The sequence below is a fragment of the Chiloscyllium plagiosum genome, unplaced genomic scaffold, assembly GCF_037043375.1.
Source record: "Chiloscyllium plagiosum isolate Xiang-an unplaced genomic scaffold, Cpla_swu_hap1 HiC_scaffold_19, whole genome shotgun sequence".
NCBI lineage: Eukaryota > Metazoa > Chordata > Chondrichthyes > Orectolobiformes > Hemiscylliidae > Chiloscyllium > Chiloscyllium plagiosum.
The window spans coordinates 2,153,882-2,174,222 of NW_028270157.1; the positions used below are offsets into that span (position 1 = coordinate 2,153,882).

A 20,341-nucleotide genomic window follows, 5' to 3' on the forward strand; every position below is an offset into this window, starting at 1 on the left:
CCACTCTGTCCTCCACTCTGTCCCCCACTCTGTCCCCCACTCTGTCCCCCACACTGTTCTCCACTCTGTCCTCCACTCTGTCCCCCACTCTGTCCCCCACACTGTCCCCCACACTGTCCCCCACTCTGTCCCCCACTCTGTCCCCCACTCTGTCCTCCACTCTGTCCCCTACTCTGTCCCCCACTCTGTCCCCCACACTGTCCCCCACACTGTCCCCCACTCTGTCCCCCACTCTGTCCTCCACTCTGTCCCCTACTCTGTCCCCCACTCTGTCCTCCACACTGTCCCCACTCTGTCCCCCACTCTGTCCCCCACTCTGTTCCTCACTCTATCCCCCACCCTGTCCCCCACTTTGTCCGGCACACTGTCCCCAACGCTGTCCCCCACTCTGTTCTCCCCTCTGATCACACACTGTCCTCCACAATGTTCCCCACACTGTCCCCCACACTGTCCCCCACTCTGTCCCCCACTCTGTCCCCCACTCTGTCCCCCACACTGTCCTCTACACTGTCCCCTACATTGTCCCCCACTCTGTCCCCCACACTGTCCCCCACTCTGTCCCCTACTCTGTCCCCCACTCTGTCCGCCACACTGTCCCCCACATTTTCCCCCACATTTTCCCCCACACTGTCCCCCACTCTGTCCCCCACTCTGTACCACACTCTGACCCCCACACTGTCCCCCACTCTGTCCCCCACTCTGTCCCCCACTCTGTCCTCCACTCTGTCCCCTACTCTGTCCCCCACTCTGTCCCCCACACTGTCCTCCACTCTGTCCTCCACTCTGTGCCCCACTCTGTCCCCCACACTGTCCCCCACTCTGTCCCCCACTCTGTCCCCCACGCTGTCGCCCACGCTGTCCCCCACACTGTCCCACGCTCTGTCCCCCGCTCTGTCCCCCACACTGTCCCCCACACTGTCCCCCACACTGTCTGCCACACTGTCCCCCACTCTGTCCCCCACTCTGCCCCCCACACTGTCCCCCACACTGTCCCACGCTCTGTCCCCCGCTCTGTTCCCCACTCTGCCCACCCACACTGTCCCCCACACTGTCCCACGCTCTGTCCCCTGCTCTGTCCCCCACACTGTCCGCCACACTGTCCCCCACACTGTCCCCTACACTGTCTGCCACACTGTCCCCCACACTGTCCGCCACACTGTCCCCCACACTGTCCCCCACACTGTCCCCCACATATTCCCCCACACTGTCCCCTACACTGTCCTCCACTCTGTCCCCCACTCTGTTCCCCACTGTGCCCCCACTCTGTTCCCCACACTGTTCCCCACACTGTCCCCCACTCTGTCCTCCACACTGTCCCCCACACTGTCCCCCACACTGTCCTCCACTCTGTTCCCCACAGTGTCCCCCACTCTGTTCCCCACACTGTTCCCCACACTGTCCCCCACTCTGTCCTCCACACTGTTCCCCACACTGTCCCCCACACTGATCGCCACACTGCCCCCCACACTGTCCCCCACACTGTCTGCCACACTGTCCCCCACACTGTCTGCCACACTGTCCCCCACACTGTTCCCCACACTGTCCCCCACTCTGTCCTCCACACTGTCCCCCACACTTTCCCACGCTCTGTCCCCCGCTCTGTCCCCCACACTGTCCCCCACACTGTCTGCCACACTGTCCCCCACTCTGTCCCCCACTCTGCCCCCCACACTGTCCCCCACACTGTCCCCCACACTGTCTGCCACACTGTCCCACGCTCTGTCCCCCACACTGTCCCCCACACTGTCCCCCACACTGTCCGCCACACTGTCTGCCACACTGTCCCCCACACTGTCTGCCACACTGTCCCCCACACTGTCCCCCACACTGTCCCCCACTCTGTCCGCCACACTGTCCCCCACACTGTCCCCCACACTGTCCCCCATATATTCCCCCACACTGTCCCCCACACTGTCCCCCACACTGTCCCCCACATATTCCCCCACTCTGTTCCCCACAGTGTCCCCCACTCTGTCCCCCACTCTGTCCCCCACTCTGTTCCCCACACTGTTCCCCACACTGTCCCCCACTCTGTCCTCCACACTGTTCCCCACACTGTCCCACACACTGTCCCCCACACTGTCCTCCACTCTGTTCCCCACAGTGTCCCCCACTCTGTCCCCCACACTGTTCCCCACACTGTCCCCCACACTGTCCCCCACACTGTTCCCCACACTGTCCCCTACACTGTCCTCCACTCTGTCCCCCACTCTGTCCCCCACTCTGTCCCCCACTCTGTTCCCCACAGTGTCCCCCACTCTGTCCCCCACTCTGTTCCCCACACTGTTCCCCACACTGTCCTCCACACTGTCCCCAACTCTTTCCCCCACACTGTCCCCCGCAGTGCCCCCACTCTGTCCCCCACTCTGTCACCCACACTGTTCCCCACACTGTCCCCCACACTGTTCCCCACACTGTCCCCCACACTGTCCTCCACACTGTTCCCCACACTGTCCCCTACACTGTCCTCCACTCTGTCCCCCACTCTGTCCCCCACTCTGTCCCCCACTCTGTTCCCCACAGTGTCCCCCACTCTGTCCCCCACTCTGTTCCCCACACTGTTCCCCACACTGTCCTCCACACTGTCCCCAACTCTTTCCCCCACACTGTCCCCCGCAGTGCCCCCACTCTGTCCCCCACTCTGTCACCCACACTTTCCCCCACACTGTCCTCCACACTGTCCCCAACACTGTCCCCCATTCTGTCCCCCACACTGTCCCCCATACTACCCTCCACTCTGTCCCCCACTCTGTCCCCCACTCTGTCCCCCACACTGTCCCCCACACTGTCCCCCACTCTGTCCCCCACACTGTCCCCCATACTACCCTGCACACTGTCCCCCACACTGTCCCCCACTCTGTCCCCTACACCGCCCCCCATTCTGTCCTGCACTCTGTCCCCCACACTGTCCCCCATGCTGTCCCCTACACTGCCTTCCATTCTGTCCCCCCACACTGTCCCCCAAACTATCCCCCACTCTGTCCCCACTCTGTCCCCCACACTATCCCCCACTCTGTCCCCCACACTGTTCCCCCACACTGTTCCCCACACTGTCCCCCACTCTGTCCCCCACTCTGTCCCCCACACTGTCCCCACTCTGTCCCCCACACTGTCCCTACACTATCCCCCACTCTGTCCCCCACTCTGTCCTCCCCTCTGACCACACACTGTCCTCCACACTGTCCCCCACATTGTCCCCCACTCTGTCCCCCACTCTGTCCCCCACACTGTCCCCCCCACACTGTCCCCCACACTGTCCCCCACACTGTCCCCCAATCTGTCCCCCACACTGTCCCCCACTCTGTCCCCCACACTGTCCCCCACACTGTCCGCCACACTGTCCGCCACACTGTCCCCCACACTGTCCCCCACACTCTTCCCCTCTCTGTCCTCCACTCTGTCCCCACACTGTCCCCCAAACTGTCCCCCACACTGTCCCCCACTCTGTCCTCCACACTGTCCCCCACTCTGTCCCCAACTCTGTCCCCCACTCTGTCCCCCACACTGTCCCCCACTCTGTCCTCCACACTGTCCCCTACTCTGTCCCCCACTCTGTCACCCTCAATGTCCTCCACACTGTCCCCCACACTGTCCCCCACACTGTCCCCCACACTGTCCCCCACACTGTCCCCCACACTGTCCGCCACACTGTCCCCCACACTGTCCCCCACTCTGTCCCAAACTCTGTCCCCCACACTGTCCCCCACACTGTCCCTCACTCTGTCCCTCACTCTGTCCCCCACACTGTCCCCCACACTGTCCCCCACACTGTCCCCCGCTCTGTCCCCCGCTCTGTCCTCCACACTGTACCCCACACTGTCCCCCATTCTGTCCCCCACTCTGTCCCCTACTCTGTCACCCTCAATGTCCTCCACACTGTCCCCCAAACTGTCCCCCGCTCTGTCCCCCACTCTGTCCCCCACTCTGTCCCCCACACTGTCCCCCACACTGTCCCCCACACTGTCCCCCACACTGTCCCCCGCTCTGTACCCCACACTGTACCCCACACTGTCCCCCACTCTGTCCCCCACTCTGTCCCCCACTCTGTCCCCTACTCTGTCACCCTCAATGTCCTCCACACTGTCCTCCACTCTGTCCCCCACTCTGTCCCCCACTCTGCCCCCCCACACTGTCCCCCACACTGTCCCCCACTCTGTCCCACACTCTGTCCGCCACACTGTCCACCACTCTGTTCCCCACACTGTCCCCCACTCTGTCCCCCACTCTGTCCCCTACTCTGTCACCCTCAATGTCCTCCACACTGTCCTCCACTCTGTCCCACACACTGTCCCCCACTCTGTCTCCCACCCTGTCCCCTACTTTGTCCGGCACACTGTCCCCCACGCTGTCCCACACTCTGTTCTCCCCTCTGACCACACACTGTCCTCCACAATGTTCCCCACTCTGTCCCCCACTCTGTCCCCCACTCTGTCCCCCACACTGTCCTCTACACTGTCCCCTACACTGCCCCCCACTCTGTCCCCCACACTGTCCCCCACTCTGTACAACACTCTGACCCCCACTCTGTCCCCCACACTGTCCTCCACTCTGTCCCCTACTCTGTCCCCCACTCTGACCCCCACTCTGTCCCCCACTCTGTCCCCCACACTGTCCTCCACCCTGTCCCCTACTCTGTCCCCCACTCTGTCCCCCACTCTGACCCCCACACTGTCCCCCACACTGTCCCCCACTCTGTCCCCCACTCTATCCCCCACACTCTCCCCCACTCTGTCCCCCACGCTGTCCCCCACGCTGTCCCCCACACTGTCCCCCACACTGTCCCACGCTCTGTCCCCCGCTCTGTCCCCCACACTGTCCCCCACACTGTCTGCCACACTGTCCCCCACTCTGTCCACCACTCTGACCCCCACAGTGTCCCCCACTCTGTCCCCCACTCTGTCCCCCACTCTGTCCCCCACACTGTCCTCTACACTGTCCCCTACACTGTCCCCCACTCTGTCCCCCACACTGTCCCCCACACTGTCCCCACTCTATCCCCCACACTGTCCCCCACTCTGTCCCCCACTCTGTACCACACTCTGTCCCCCACATATTCCCCCACTCTGTCCTCCACTCTGTCCCCTACTCTGTCCCCCACTCTGTCCCCCACACTGTCCCCCATACTGTCCCCCACTCTGTCCCCCACTCTGTCCCCCACACTGTCCCCCATACTGTCCCCCACTCTGTCCCCCACTCTGTCCCCCACACTGTCGCCCATGCAGTTCCCCACACTGTCCCCCACTCTGTCTGCCACACTGTCCCCCACTCTGTCCACCACACTGTCCCCCACTCTGCCCCCCCACACTGTCCCCCACACTGTCCCCCACTCTGTCCCCCACTCTGTCCCCACACTGTCCCCCCCTCTGTCCCCCACTCTGTCCCACACTCTGTCCCCCACACTGTCGCCCATGCAGTTCCCCACACTGTCCCCCACTCTGTCTGCCACACTGTCCCCCACTCTGTCCACCACACTGTCCCCCACTCTGCCCCCCCACACTGTCCCCCACACTGTCCCCCACTCTGTCCCCCACTCTGTCCCCACACTGTCCCCCCACACTGTCCCCCACACTGTCCCCCACTCTGTCCCCCACACTGTCCTCCACACTGTCCCCAACACTATCCCCCATTCTGTCCCCAACACTGTCCCCCATACTACCCTGCACACTGTCCCCCACACTGTCCCCCACTCTGTCCCCCACTCTGTCCCCACACTGTCCCCCCACACTGTCCCCCACTCTGTCCCCCACTCTGTCCCCCTCACTCTCCCCCACACTGTCCCCCATGCTGTCCCCTACACTGCCTTCCATTCTGTCCCCCCACACTGTCCCCCAAACTATCCCCCACTCTGTCCCCCACTCTGTCCCCCACACTGTCCCCCACACTGTCCCACGCTCTGTCCCCCACACTGTCCCCCACACTGTCCCCCACACTGTCCCCCACTCTGTCCCCCACTCTGTCCCCCACTCTGCCCCCCCACACTATCCCCCACTCTGTCCCCCACACTGTCCTCCACTCTGTCCCCTGCTCTGTCCCCTATTCTGTCCCCCACTCTGTCCCCCACTCTGTCCCCCTCTCTATCCCCCACACTGTCCCCCACACTGTCCCCCACACTGTCCCCCACTCTGTCCCCCACACTGTCCCCCGCTCTGTCCCCCACACTGTCCCCCACACTGTCCCCCACTCTGTCCCCCACACTGTCCCCCGCTCTGTCCCCCACTCTGTCCCCCACTCTGTCCCCCACTCTGTTCCCCACACTCTCCCCCACTCTGTCCCCCACACTGTCCGCACACTCTCCCCCACTCTGTCCCCCACACTGTCCCCACTCTGTCCCCCACACTGTCCCCACACTATCCCCCACTCTGTCCCCCACTCTGTCCTCCCCTCTGACCACACACTGTCCCCCACACTGTCCCCCACTCTGTCCCCCACTCTATCCCCCACACTGTCCCCCACTCTGTCCCCCACACTGTCCCCCACACTGTCCCCCACTCTGTCCCCCACTCTATCCCCCACACTGTCCCCCACTCTGTCCCCCACTCTGTCCCCCACACTGTCCCCCACACTGTCCCACGCTCTGTCCCCCACACTGTCCCCCACACTGTCTGCCACACTGTCCCCCACTCTGTCCACCACTCTGACCCCCACACTGTCCCCCACTCTGTCCCCCACTCTGTCCCCCACTCTGTCCCCCACACTGTCCTCTACACTGTCCCCTACACTGTCCCCCACTCTGTCCCCCACACTGTCCCCCACACTGTCCCCACTCTGTCCCCCACACTGTCCCCCACTCTGTCCCCCACTCTGTACCACACTCTGTCCCCCACATATTCCCCCACTCTGTCCCCCACACTGTCCTCCACTCTGTCCCCTACTCTGTCCCCCACTCTGTCCCCCACTCTATCCCCCACACTGTCCCCCACTCTGTCCCCCACTCTGTCCCCCTCTCTATCCCCCACACTGTCCCCCACTCTGTCCCCCACACTGTCCCCCACTCTGTCCCCCACACTGTCCCCCGCTCTGTCCCCCTCTCTATCCCCCACACTGTCCCCCACTCTGTCCCCCACACTGTCCCCCGCTCTGTCCCCCACTCTGTCCCCCACTCTGTCCCCCACTCTGTCCCCCACTCTGTTCCCCACACTCTCCCCCACTCTGTCCCCCACACTGTCCGCACACTCTCCCCCACTCTGTCCCCCACTCTGTCCTCCCCTCTGACCACACACTGTCCCCCACACTGTCCCTCACTCTGTCCCCCACTCTATCCCCCACACTGTCCCCCACTCTGTCCCCCACACTGTCCCCCACTCTGTCCCCCACTCTATCCCCCACACTGTCCCCTACTCTGTCCCCCACACTGTCCCACGCTCTGTCCCCCGCTCTGTCCCCCACACTGTCCCCCACACTGTCTGCCACACTGTCCCCCACTCTGTCCACCACTCTGACCCCCACACTGTCCCCCACTCTGTCCCCCACTCTGTCCCCCACACTGTCCCCCACTCTGTCTGCCACACTGTCCCCCACTCTGTCCCCCACTCTGTCCACCACTCTGTCCCCCACTCTGCCCCCCCACACTGTCCCCCACACTGTCCCCCACTCTGTCCGCCACACTGCCCCCCACTCTGTCCCCACTCTGTCCCCACACTGTCCCCCCCTCTGTCCCCCACTCTGTCCCCCACTCTGTGCCCCACTCTGTTCCCCACACTGTCCCCCACATTGTCCTCCACCCTGTCCTCCACACTGTCCTCCACACTGTCCCCCACTCTTTCCCCCACACTGTCCCCCGCAGTGCCCCCACTCTGTCCCCCACTCTGTCACCCACACTTTCCCCCACACTGTCCTCCACACTGTCCCCAACACTATCCCCCATTCTGTCCCCCACACTGTCCCCCATACTACCCTGCACACTGTCCCCCACTCTGTCCCCCACTCTGTCCCCTACACTGCCCCCCATTCTGTCCCCCACTCTGTCCCCCACACTGTCCCCCACACTGTCCCCCATGCTGTCCCCTACACTGCCTTCCATTCTGTCCCCCCACACTGTCCCCCAAACTATCCCCCACTCTGTCCCCACTCTGTCCCCCACTCTGTCCCCCACTCTGTCCCCCACACTGTCCCCCACACTGTCCCCCACTCTGTCCGCCACACTGTCCCCCACACTGTCCCCCACACTCTTCCCCTCTCTGTCCCCCACTCTGTCCCCACACTGTCCCCCAAACTGTCCCCCACGCTGTCCCCCACTCTGTCCTCCACACTGTCCCCCAGTCTGTCCCCCAAACTATCCCCCACTCTGTCCCCAACACTGTCCCCCACTCTGTCCTCCACACTGTCCCCCACACTGTCCCCCACTCTGTCCCCCACTCTGTCCCCCACACTGTCCCCCACACTGTCCCCCACACTGTCCCCCACTCTGTCCCCCACACTGTCCCCAACACTGTCCCCCGCTCTGTCCCCCACACTGTCCCCCACACTGTCCGCCACACTGTCCCCCACACTGTCCCCCACTCTGTCCCAAACTCTGTCCCCCACACTGTCCCCCACACTGTCCCCCACTCTGTCCCTCACTCTGTCCTCCACACTGTACCCCACACTGTCCCCCACTCTGTCCCCCACTCTGTCCCCTACTCTGTCACCCTCAATGTCCCCCGCTCTGTCCCCCACACTGTCCCCCGCTCTGTCCCCCACTCTGTCCCCCACTCTGTCCCCCACACTGTCCCCCACACTGTCCCCCGCTCTGTCCCCCGCTCTGTCCTCCACACTGTACCCCACACTGTCCCCCACTCTGTCCCCCACTCTGTCCCCTACTCTGTCACCCTCAATGTCCTCCACTCTGTCCTCCACTCTGTCACCCACTCTGTCCCCCACTCTGCCCCCCCACACTGTCCCCCACACTGTCCCCCACTCTGTCCCCCACTCTGTCCGCCACACTGTCCACCACTCTGTTCCCCACACTGTCCCCCACTCTGTCCCCCACTCTGTCCCCTACTCTGTCACCCTCAATGTCCTCCACTCTGTCCTCCACTCTGTCCCCCACTCTGTCCCCCACTCTGCCCCCCCACACTGTCCCCCACACTGTCCCCCACTCTGTCCCCCACTCTGTCCGCCACACTGTCCTCTACTCTGTCCCACACACTGTCCCCCACTCGGTCTCCCACCCTGTCCCCCACTTTGTCCGGCACACTATCCCCCACGCTGTCCCACACTCTGTTCTCCCCTCTGACCACACACTGTCCTCCACAATGTTCCCCACACTGTCCCCCATTCTGTCCCCCACACTGTCCCCCATACTACCCTCCACTCTGTCCCCCACTCTGTCCCCCACACTGTCCCCCACACTGTCCCCCACTCTGTCCCCCACACTGTCCCCCATACTACCCTGCACACTGTCCCCCACACTGTCCCCCACTCTGTCCCCTACACCGCCCCCCATTCTGTCCTCCACTCTGTCCCCCACACTGTCCCCCGCTCTGTCCTCCACACTGTACCCCACACTGTCCCCCACTCTGTCCCCCACTCTGTCCCCTACTCTGTCACCCTCAATGTCCTCCACACTGTCCTCCACTCTGTCCCCCACTCTGTCCCCCACTCTGCCCCCCCACACTGTCCCCCACACTGTCCCGCACTCTGTCCCCCACTCTGTCCGCCACACTGTCCACCACTCTGTCCCCCACTCTGTCCCCCACACTGTCCCCACTCTGTCCCCCACACTGTCCCTACACTATCCCCCACTCTGTCCCCCACTCTGTCCTCCCCTCTGACCACACACTGTCCTCCACACTGTCCCCCACATTGTCCCCCACTCTGTCCCCCACTCTGTCCCCCACACTGTCCCCCCCACACTGTCCCCCAATCTGTCCCCCACACTGTCCCCCACTCTGTCCCCCACACTGTCCCCCACACTGTCCCCCACTCTGTCCGCCACACTGTCCCCCACACTGTCCCCCACACTCTTCCCCTCTCTGTCCCCCACTCTGTCCCCACACTGTCCCCCAAACTGTCCCCCACACTGTCCCCCACTCTGTCCTCCACACTGTCCCCCACTCTGTCCCCCACTCTGTCCCCCACTCTGTCCCCCACACTGTCCCCCACTCTGTCCTCCACACTGTCCCCTACTCTGTCCCCCACTCTGTCACCCTCAATGTCCTCCACACTGTCCCCCACACTGTCCCCCACACTGTCCCCCACTCTGTCCCCCACACTGTCCCCCACACTGTCCCCCGCTCTGTCCCCCACACTGTCCCCCACACTGTCCCCCACACTGTCCGCCACACTGTCCCCCACACTGTCCCCCACTCTGTCCCAAACTCTGTCCCCCACACTGTCCCCCACACTGTCCCCCACTCTGTCCCCCACACTGTCCCCCACACTGTCCCCCACACTGTCCCCCGCTCTGTCCCCCGCTCTGTCCTCCACACTGTACCCCACACTGTCCCCCACTCTGTCCCCCACTCTGTCCCCTACTCTGTCACCCTCAATGTCCTCCACACTGTCCCCCAAACTGTCCCCCGCTCTGTCCCCCACTCTGTCCCCCACTCTGTCCCCCACACTGTCCCCCACACTGTCCCCCACACTGTCCCCCGCTCTGTCCCCCGCTCTGTCCTCCACACTGTACCCCACACTGTCCCCCACTCTGTCCCCCACTCTGTCCCCTACTCTGTCACCCTCAATGTCCTCCACACTGTCCTCCACTCTGTCCCCCACTCTGTCCCCCACTCTGCCCCCCCACACTGTCCCCCACACTGTCCCCCACTCTGTCCCCCACTCTGTCCGCCACACTGTCCACCACTCTGTTCCCCACACTGTCCCCCACTCTGTCCCCCACTCTGTCCCCTACTCTGTCACCCTCAATGTCCTCCACACTGTCCTCCACTCTGTCCCACACACTGTCCCCCACTCTGTCTCCCACCCTGTCCCCTACTTTGTCCGGCACACTGTCCCCCACGCTGTCCCACACTCTGTTCTCCCCTCTGACCACACACTGTCCTCCACAATGTTCCCCACTCTGTCCCCCACTCTGTCCCCCACTCTGTCCCCCACACTGTCCTCTACACTGTCCCCTACACTGTCCCCCACTCTGTCCCCCACACTGTCCCCCACACTGTCCCCCACTCTGTACAATACTCTGACCCCCACTCTGTCCCCCACACTGTCCTCCACACTGTCCCCTACTCTGTCCCCCACTCTGACCCCCACTCTGTCCCCCACTCTGTCCCCCACTCTGTCCCCCACTCTGTCCCCCACTCTGACCCCCACTCTGTCCTCCACTCTGTCCCCCACTCTATCCCCCACACTCTCCCCCACTCTGTCCCCCACGCTGTCCCCCACGCTGTCCCCCACACTGTCCCCCACACTGTCCCACGCTCTGTCCCCCGCTCTGTCCCCCACACTGTCCCCCACACTGTCTGCCACACTGTCCCCCACTCTGTCCACCACTCTGACCCCCACACTGTCCCCCACTCTGTCCCCCACTCTGTCCCCCACTCTGTCCCCCACACTGTCCTCTACACTGTCCCCTACACTGTCCCCCACTCTGTCCCCCACACTGTCCCCCACACTGTCCCCACTCTATCCCCCACACTGTCCCCCACTCTGTCCCCCACTCTGTACCACACTCTGTCCCCCACATATTCCCCCACTCTGTCCTCCACTCTGTCCCCTACTCTATCCCCCACTCTGTCCCCCACACTGTCCCCCATACTGTCCCCCACTCTGTCCCCCACTCTATCCCCCACACTGTCCCCCACTCTGTCCCCCACTCTGTCCCCCACTCTGTCCCCCACACTGTCGCCCATGCAGTTCCCCACACTGTCCCCCACTCTGTCTGCCACACTGTCCCCCACTCTGTCCACCACACTGTCCCCCACTCTGCCCCCCCACACTGTCCCCCACACTGTCCCCCACTCTGTCCGCCACACTGCCCCCCACTCTGTCCCCCACTCTGTCCCCACACTGTCCCCCCCTCTGTCCCCCACTCTGTTCCCCACACTGTCCCCCACACTGTCCTCCACCCTGTCCTCCACACTGTCCTCCACACTGTCCCCCACTCTTTCCCCCACACTGTCCCCCGCAGTGCCCCCACTCTGTCCCCCACTCTGTCACACACACTTTCCCCCACACTGTCCTCCACACTGTCCCCAACACTATCCCCCATTCTGTCCCCAACACTGTCCCCCATACTACCCTGCACACTGTCCCCCACTCTGTCCCCCACTCTGTCCCCCACACTCTCCCCCACACTGTCCCCCATGCTGTCCGCCACACTGCCCCCCACTCTGTCCCCCACTCTGTCCACCACTCTGACCCCCACACTGTCCCCCACTCTGTCCCCCACTCTGTCCCCCACACTGTCGCCCATGCAGTCCCCCACACTGTCCCCCACTCTGTCTGCCACACTGTCCCCCACTCTGTCCCCCACTCTGTCCCCCACACTGTCCCCCACACTGTCCCCACTCTGTCCCCCATACTGTCCCCCCCTCTGTCCCCCACTCTGTACCACACTCTGTCCCCCACATATTCCCCCACTCTGTCCCCCACACTGTCCTCCACTCTGTCCCTACTCTGTCCCCCACTCTGTCCCCCATACTGTCCCCCACTCTGTCCCCCACTCTATCCCCCACACTGTCCCCCATACTGTCCCCCACTCTGTCCCCCACTCTATCCCCCACACTGTCCCCCACTCTGTCCACCACTCTGACCCCCACACTGTCCCCCACTCTGTCCCCCACTCTGTCCCCCACTCTGTCCCCCACTCTGTCCCCCACACTGTCCTCTACACTGTCCCCTACACTGTCCCCCACTCTGTCCCCCACACTGTCCCCCACACTGTCCCCACTCTGTCACCCATACTGTCCCCCCCTCTGTCCCCCACTCTGTACCACACTCTGTCCCCCACATATTCCCCCACTCTGTCCCCCACACTGTCCTCCACTCTGTCCCTACTCTGTCCCCCACTCTGTCCCCCATACTGTCCCCCACACTGTCCCCCACTCTGTCCCCCACTCTGTCCCCCACTCTATCCCCCACACTGTCCCCCACTCTGTCCCCCACTCTGTCCCCCACTCAGTCCCCCACACTGTCCCCCATACTGTCCCCCACACTGACCCCCACTCTGTCTGCCACACTGTCCCTCACTCTGTCCACCACGCTGTCCCCCACTCTGCCCCCCCACACTGTCCCCCACTCTGTCCCCCACTCTGTCCGCCACTCTGTCCCCCACTCTGTTCCCCACTCTGTCCCCCACTCTGTCCCCCACGCTGTCCCCCACACTGTCCCCCACACTGTCCCACGCTCTGTCCCCCGCTCTGTCCCCCACACTGTCCCCCACACTGTCTGCCACACTGTCCCCCACTCTGTCCCCCACTCTGTCCCCCACACTGTCCTCTACACTGTCCCCTACACTGTCCCCCACTCTGTCCCCCACACTGTCCCCCACACTGTCCCCACTCTGTCCCCCACACTGTCCCCCACTCTGTCCCCCACTCTGTACCACACTCTGTCCCCCACATATTCCCCCACTCTGTCCCCCACTCTGTCCCCCACTCTGTTCCCCACTCTATCCCCCACACTGTCCCCCACTCTGTCCCCCACACTGTCCCCCACTCTATCCCCCACTCTGTCCCCCACTCTGTCCCCCACACTGTCCCCCACACTGTCCCCCATACTGTCCCCCACTCTGTCCCCCACTCTATCCCCCACACTGTCCCCCACTCTGTCCCCCACACTGTCGCCCATGCAGTCCCCCACACTGTCCCCCACACTGTCTGCCACACTGTCCCCCACTCTGTCCACCACTCTGTCCCCCACTCTGCCCCCCCACACTGTCCCCCACACTGTCCCCCACTCTGTCCGCCACACTGCCCCCCACTCTGTCCCCCACTCTGTCCCCACACTGTCCCCCCCCTCTGTCCCCCACTCTGTCCCCCACTCTGTTCCCCACACTGTCCCCCACACTGTCCTCCACCCTGTCCTCCACACTGTCCTCCACACTGTCCCCCACTCTTTCCCCCACACTGTCCCCCGCAGTGCCCCCACTCTGTCCCCCACTCTGTCACCCACACTTTCCCCCACACTGTCCTCCACACTGTCCCCAACACTATCCCCCATTCTGTCCCCCACACTGTCCCCCATACTACCCTGCACACTGTCCCCCACTCTGTCCCCCACTCTGTCCCCTACACTGCCCCCCATTCTGTCCCCCACTCTGTCCCCCACACTGTCCCCCATGCTGTCCCCTACACTGCCTTCCATTCTGTCCCCCCACACTGTCCCCCAAACTATCCCCCACTCTGTCCCCACTCTGTCCCCCACACTATCCCCCACTCTGTCCCCCACACTGTCCCCCACACTGTCCCCCACTCTGTCCGCCACACTGTCCCCCACACTGTCCCCCACACTCTTCCCCTCTCTGTCCCCCACTCTGTCCCCACACTGTCCCCCAAACTGTCCCCCACGCTGTCCCCCACTCTGTCCCCCACTCTGTCCCCCACTCTGTCCCCCACACTGTCCCCCACTCTGTCCTCCACACTGTCCCCTACTCTGTCCCCCACACTGTCCGCCACACTGTCCCCCACTCTGTCCCCCACACTGTCCCCCACACTGTCCCCCGCTCTGTCCCCCACACTGACCCCCACACTGTCCGCCACACTGTCCCCCACACTGTCCCCCACACTGTCCCCCACACTGTCCCCCACTCTGTCCCCCACACTGTCCCCCACTCTGTCCCCCACACTTTCCCCCACACTGTCCCCCGCTCTGTCCCCCACACTGTCCCCCACACTGTCCGCCACACTGTCCCCCACACTGTCCCCCACTCTGTCCCAAACTCTGTCCCCCACACTGTCCCCCACACTGTCCCCCACTCTGTCCCCCACACTGTCCCCCACACTGTCCCCCACTCTGTCCCCCACTCTGTGCCCTACTCTGTCACCCTCAATGTCCCCCGCTCTGTCCCCCACACTGTCCCCCACACTGTCCCCCACACTGTCCCCCGCTCTGTCCCCTGCTCTGTCCTCCACACTGTCCCCCACTCTGTCCCCCACTCTGTCCCCTACTCTGTCACCCTCAATGTCCTCCACTCTGTCCTCCACTCTGTCCCCCACTCTGTCCCCCACTCTGCCCCCCCACACTGTCCCCCACTCTGTCCCCCACTCTGTCCCCCACTCTGTCCCCCACTCTGTCCGCCACACTGTCCACCACTCTGTTCCCCACACTGTCCTCCACTCTGTCCCACACACTGTCCCCCACTCGGTCTCCCACCCTGTCCCCCACTTTGTCCGGCACACTGTCCCCCACGCTGTCCCACACTCTGTTCTCCCCTCTGACCACACACTGTCCTCCACAATGTTCCCCACACTGTCCCCCACTCTGTCCCCCACTCTGTCCCCCACTCTGTCCCCCACACTGTCCTCTACACTGTCCCCTACACTGTCCCCCATTCTGTCCCCCATTCTGTCCCCCACACTGTCCCCCACACTGTCCCCACTCTGTCCCCCACACTGTCCCCCACTCTGTACCACACTCTGACCCCCACTCTGTCCCCCACTCTGTCCCCCACACTGTCCTCCACTCTGTCCCCTACTCTGTCCCCTACTCTGTCCCCCACTCTGACCCCCACTCTGTCCCCCACTCTGTCCCCCACACTGTCCTCCACTCTGTCCCCTACTCTGTCCCCCACTCTGTCCCCCACTCTGTCCCCCACTCTGTCCCCCACACTGTCCCCCACACTGTCCCCCACTCTGTCCCCCACTCTATCCCCCACACTGTCCCCCACTCTGTCCCCCACTCTGTCCCCCACGCTGTCCCCCACACTGTCCCCCACACTGTCCCACGCTCTGTCACCCGCTCTGTCCCCCACACTGTCCCCCACACTGTCTGCCACACTGTCCCCCACTCTGTCCACCACTCTGACCCCCACACTGTCCCCCACTCTGTCCCCCACTCTGTCCCCCAATCTGTCCCCCACACTGTCCTCTACACTGTCCCCTACACTGTCCCCCACTCTGTCCCCCACACTGTCCCCCACACTGTCCCCCACACTGTCCCCCATACTGTCCCCCACTCTGTCCCCCACTCTGTACCACACTCTGTCCCCCACATATTCCCCCACTCTGTCCCCCACACTGTCCCCCACTCTGTCCCCCACACTGTCCCCCACACTGTCCCCACTCTGTCCCCCACTCTGTCCCCCACTCTGTACCACACTCTGTCCCCCACATATTCCCCCACTCTGTCCCCCACTCTGTCCCCCACACTGTCCTCCACTCTGTCCCCTACTCTGTCCCCCACTCTGTCCCCCACTCTGTCCCCCACTCTGTCCCCCACTCTGTCCCCCACACTGTCGCCCATGCAGTCCCCCACACTGTCCCCCACTCTGTCTGCCACACTGTCCACCACTCTGTCCCCCACTCTGCCCCCCACACTGTCCCCCACACTGTCCCCCACTCTGTCCGCCACACTGCCCCCCACTCTGTCCCCCACTCTGTCCCCACACTGTCCCCCCCTCTGTCCCCCACTCTGTTACCCACACTGTCCCCCACACTGTCCTCCACCCTGTCCTCCACACTGTCCTCCACACTGTCCCCCACTCTTTCCCCCACACTGTCCCCCGCAGTGCCCCCACTCTGTCCCCCACTCTGTCACCCACACTTTCCCCCACACTGTCCTCCACACTGTCCCCAACACTATCCCCCATTCTGTCCCCAACACTGTCCCCCATACTACCCTGCACACTGTCCCCCACTCTGTCCCCCACTCTGTCCCCTACACTGCCCCCCATTCTGTCCCCCACTCTGTCCCCCACACTGTCCCCCACACTGTCCCCCATGCTGTCCCCTACACTGCCTTCCATTCTGTCCCCCCACACTGTCCCCCAAACTATCCCCCACTCTGTCCCCACTCTGTCCCCCACACTATACCCCACTGTGTCCCCCACACTGTTCCCCCACACTGTTCCCCACTCTGTCCCCCACTCTGTCCCCCACTCTGTCCCCCACACTATCGCCCACGCTGTCCCCCACACTGCCCCCCACACTGTCCCACGCTCTGTCCCCCACACTGTCCCCCACACTGTCTGCCACACTGTCCCCCACTCTGTCCCCCACTCTGTCCCCCACTCTGCCCCCCCACACTATCCCCCACACTGTTCCCCACTCTGTCCCCCACACTGTCCCCCACACTGTCCCCCACACTATCCCCCACACTGTCCCACGCTCTGTCCCCCACACTGTCCCCCACACTGTCTGCCACACTGTCCCCCACTCTGTCCCCCACTCTGTCCCTCACTCTGCCCCCCCACACTATCCTCCACACTGTCCCCTACTCTGTCCCCTACTCTGTCCCCCACTCTGTCCCCCACTCTGTCCCCCTCTCTATCCCCCACACTGTCCCCCACTCTGTCCCCCACACTGTCCCCCACTCTGTCCCCCACACTGTCCCCCGCTCTGTCCCCCTCTCTATCCCCCACACTGTCCCCCACTCTGTCCCCCACACTGTCCCCCACTCTGTCCCCCACACTGTCCCCCGCTCTGTCCCCCACTCTGTCCCCCACTCTGTTCCCCACACTCTCCCCCACTCTGTCCCCCACACTGTCCCCACACTCTCCCCCACTCTGTCCCCCACTCTGTCCCCCGCTCTGTCCCCCACACTGTCCCCACTCTGTCCCCCACACTGTCCCCACACTATCCCCCACTCTGTCCCCCACTCTGTCCCCCACACTGTCCCCACACTATCCCCCACACTGTCCCCCACACTGTCCCCCACACTGTCCCCCACTCTGTCCCCCACTCTGTCCCCCACACTGTCCCCCACTCTGTCCCCCACACTGTCCCCCACACTGTCCCCCACTCTGTCCCCCACTCTATCCCCCACACTGTCCCCCACTCTGTCCCCCACTCTGTCCCCCACGCTGTCCCCCACACTGTCCCCCACACTGTCCCACGCTCTGTCCCCCGCTCTGTCCCCCACACTGTCCCCCACACTGTCTGCCACACTGTCCCCCACTCTGTCCACCACTCTGACCCCCACACTGTCCCCCACTCTGTCCCCCACTCTGTCCCCCACACTGTCCCCCACTCTGTCCCCCACACTGTCCCCCATACTGTCCCCCACTCTGTCCCCCACTCTGTACCACACTCTGTCTCCCACATATTCCCCCACTCTGTCCCCCACACTGTCCTCCACTCTGTCCCCTACTCTGTCCCCCACTCTGTCCCCCACTCTGTCCCCCACACTGTCCCCCATACTGTCCCCCACTCTGTCGCCCATGCAGTCCCCCACACTGTCCCCCACTCTGTCTGCCACACTGTCCCCCACTCTGTCCACCACTCTGTCCCCCACTCTGCCCCCCCACACTGTCCCCCACACTGTCCCCCACTCTGTCCGCCACACTGCCCCCCACTCTGTCCCCCACTCTGTCCCCACACTGCCCCCCCCCCTCTGTCCCCCACTCTGTTCCCCACACTGTCCCCCACACTGTCCTCCACCCTGTCCTCCACACTGTCCTCCACACTGTCCCCCACTCTTTACCCCACACTGTCCCCCGCAGTGCCCCCACTCTGTCCCCCACTCTGTCACCCACACTTTCCCCCACACTGTCCTCCACACTGTCCCCAACACTATCCCCCATTCTGTCCCCCACACTGTCCCCCATACTACCCTGCACACTGTCCCCCACTCTGTCCCCCACTCTGTCCCCTACATTGCCCCCCATTCTGTCCCCCACTCTGTCCCCCACACTGTCCCCCACACTGTCCCCCATGCTGTCCCCTACACTGCCTTCCATTCTGTCCCCCCACACTGTCCCCCAAACTATCCCCCACTCTGTCCCCACTCTGTCCCCCACACTATCCCCCACTCTGTCCCCCACACTGTTCCCCCACACTGTTCCCCACACTGTCCCCAGAGTGTCCCCCACTCTGTCCCCCACACTATCGCCCACGCTGTCCCCCACACTGCCCCCCACACTGTCCCACGCTCTGTCCCCCACACTGTCCCCCACACTGTCTGCCACACTGTCCCCCACTCTGTCCCCCACTCTGTCCCCCACTCTGCCCCCCACACTATCCCCCACACTGTCCCCCACTCTGTCCCCCACACTGTCCTCCACTCTGGCCCCTACTCTGTCCCCCACTCTGTCCCCCACTCTGTCCCCCTCTCTATCCCCCACTCTGTCCCCCACTCTGTCCCCCACACTGTCCCCCACTCTGTCCCCCACACTGTCCCCCGCTCTGTCCCCCTCTCTATCCCCCACACTGTCCCCCACTCTGTCCCCCACTCTGTCCCCCACTCTGCCCCCCCACACTATCCCCCACACTGTCCCCCACTCTGTCCCCCACACTGTCCTCCACTCTGTCCCCTACTCTGTCCCCTACTCTGTCCCCCACTCTGTCCCCCACTCTGTCCCCCTCTCTATCCCCCACACTGTCCCCCACTCTGTCCCCCACACTGTCCCCCACACTGTCCTCCACTCTGTCCCCTACTCTGTCCCCCACTCTGTCCCCCACACTGTCCCCACTCTGTCCCCCACTCTATCCCCCACACTGTCCCCCACTCTGTCCCCCACTCTGTCCCCCACTCTATCCCCCACACTGTCGCCCATGCAGTCCCCCACACTGTCCCCCACTCTGCCCCCCCACACTGTCCCCCACACTGTCCCCCACTCTGTCCGCCACACTGCCCCCCACTCTGTCCCCCACTCTGTCCCCACACTGTCCCCCCCTCTGTCCCCCACTCTGTTCCCCACACTGTCCCCCACACTGTCCTCCACCCTGTCCTCCACACTGTCCTCCACACTGTCCCCCACTCTTTCCCCCACACTGTCCCCCGCAGTGCCCCCACTCTGTTCCCCACTCTGTCACCCACACTTTCCCCCACACTGTCCTCCACACTGTCCCCAACACTATCCCCCATTCTGTCCCCAACACTGTCCCCCATACTACCCTGCACACTGTCCCCCACTCTGTCCCCCACTCTGTCCCCTACACTGCCCCCCACTCTGTCCCCCACTCTGTCCCCCACACTGTCCCCCACACTGTCCCCCATGCTGTCCCCTACACTGCCTTTCATTCTGTCCCCCCACACTGTCCCCCAAACTATCCCCCACTCTGTCCCCACTCTGTCCCCCACACTATCCCCCACTCTGTCCCCCACACTGTTCTCCCCACTGTCCCCACTCTGTCCCCCACTCTGTCCCCCACTCTGTCCCCCACACTATCGCCCACGCTGTCCCCCACACTGTCCCACGCTCTGTCCCCCACACTGTCCCCCACACTGTCTGCCACACTGTCCCCCACTCTGTCCCCCACTCTGCCCCCCTACACTATCCCCCACACTGTCCCCCACTCTGTCCCCC

The 20,341-nt window shown here is 64.0% G+C and overlaps 1 protein-coding gene across 16 annotated transcripts in view; it reads left to right on the forward strand.

Moving 5' to 3' along the window:
• Positions 1-20,341, forward strand: part of nav3 (neuron navigator 3) — a 639,300-nt gene that overhangs the window by 359,693 nt on the left and 259,266 nt on the right. The window lies entirely within an intron of this gene.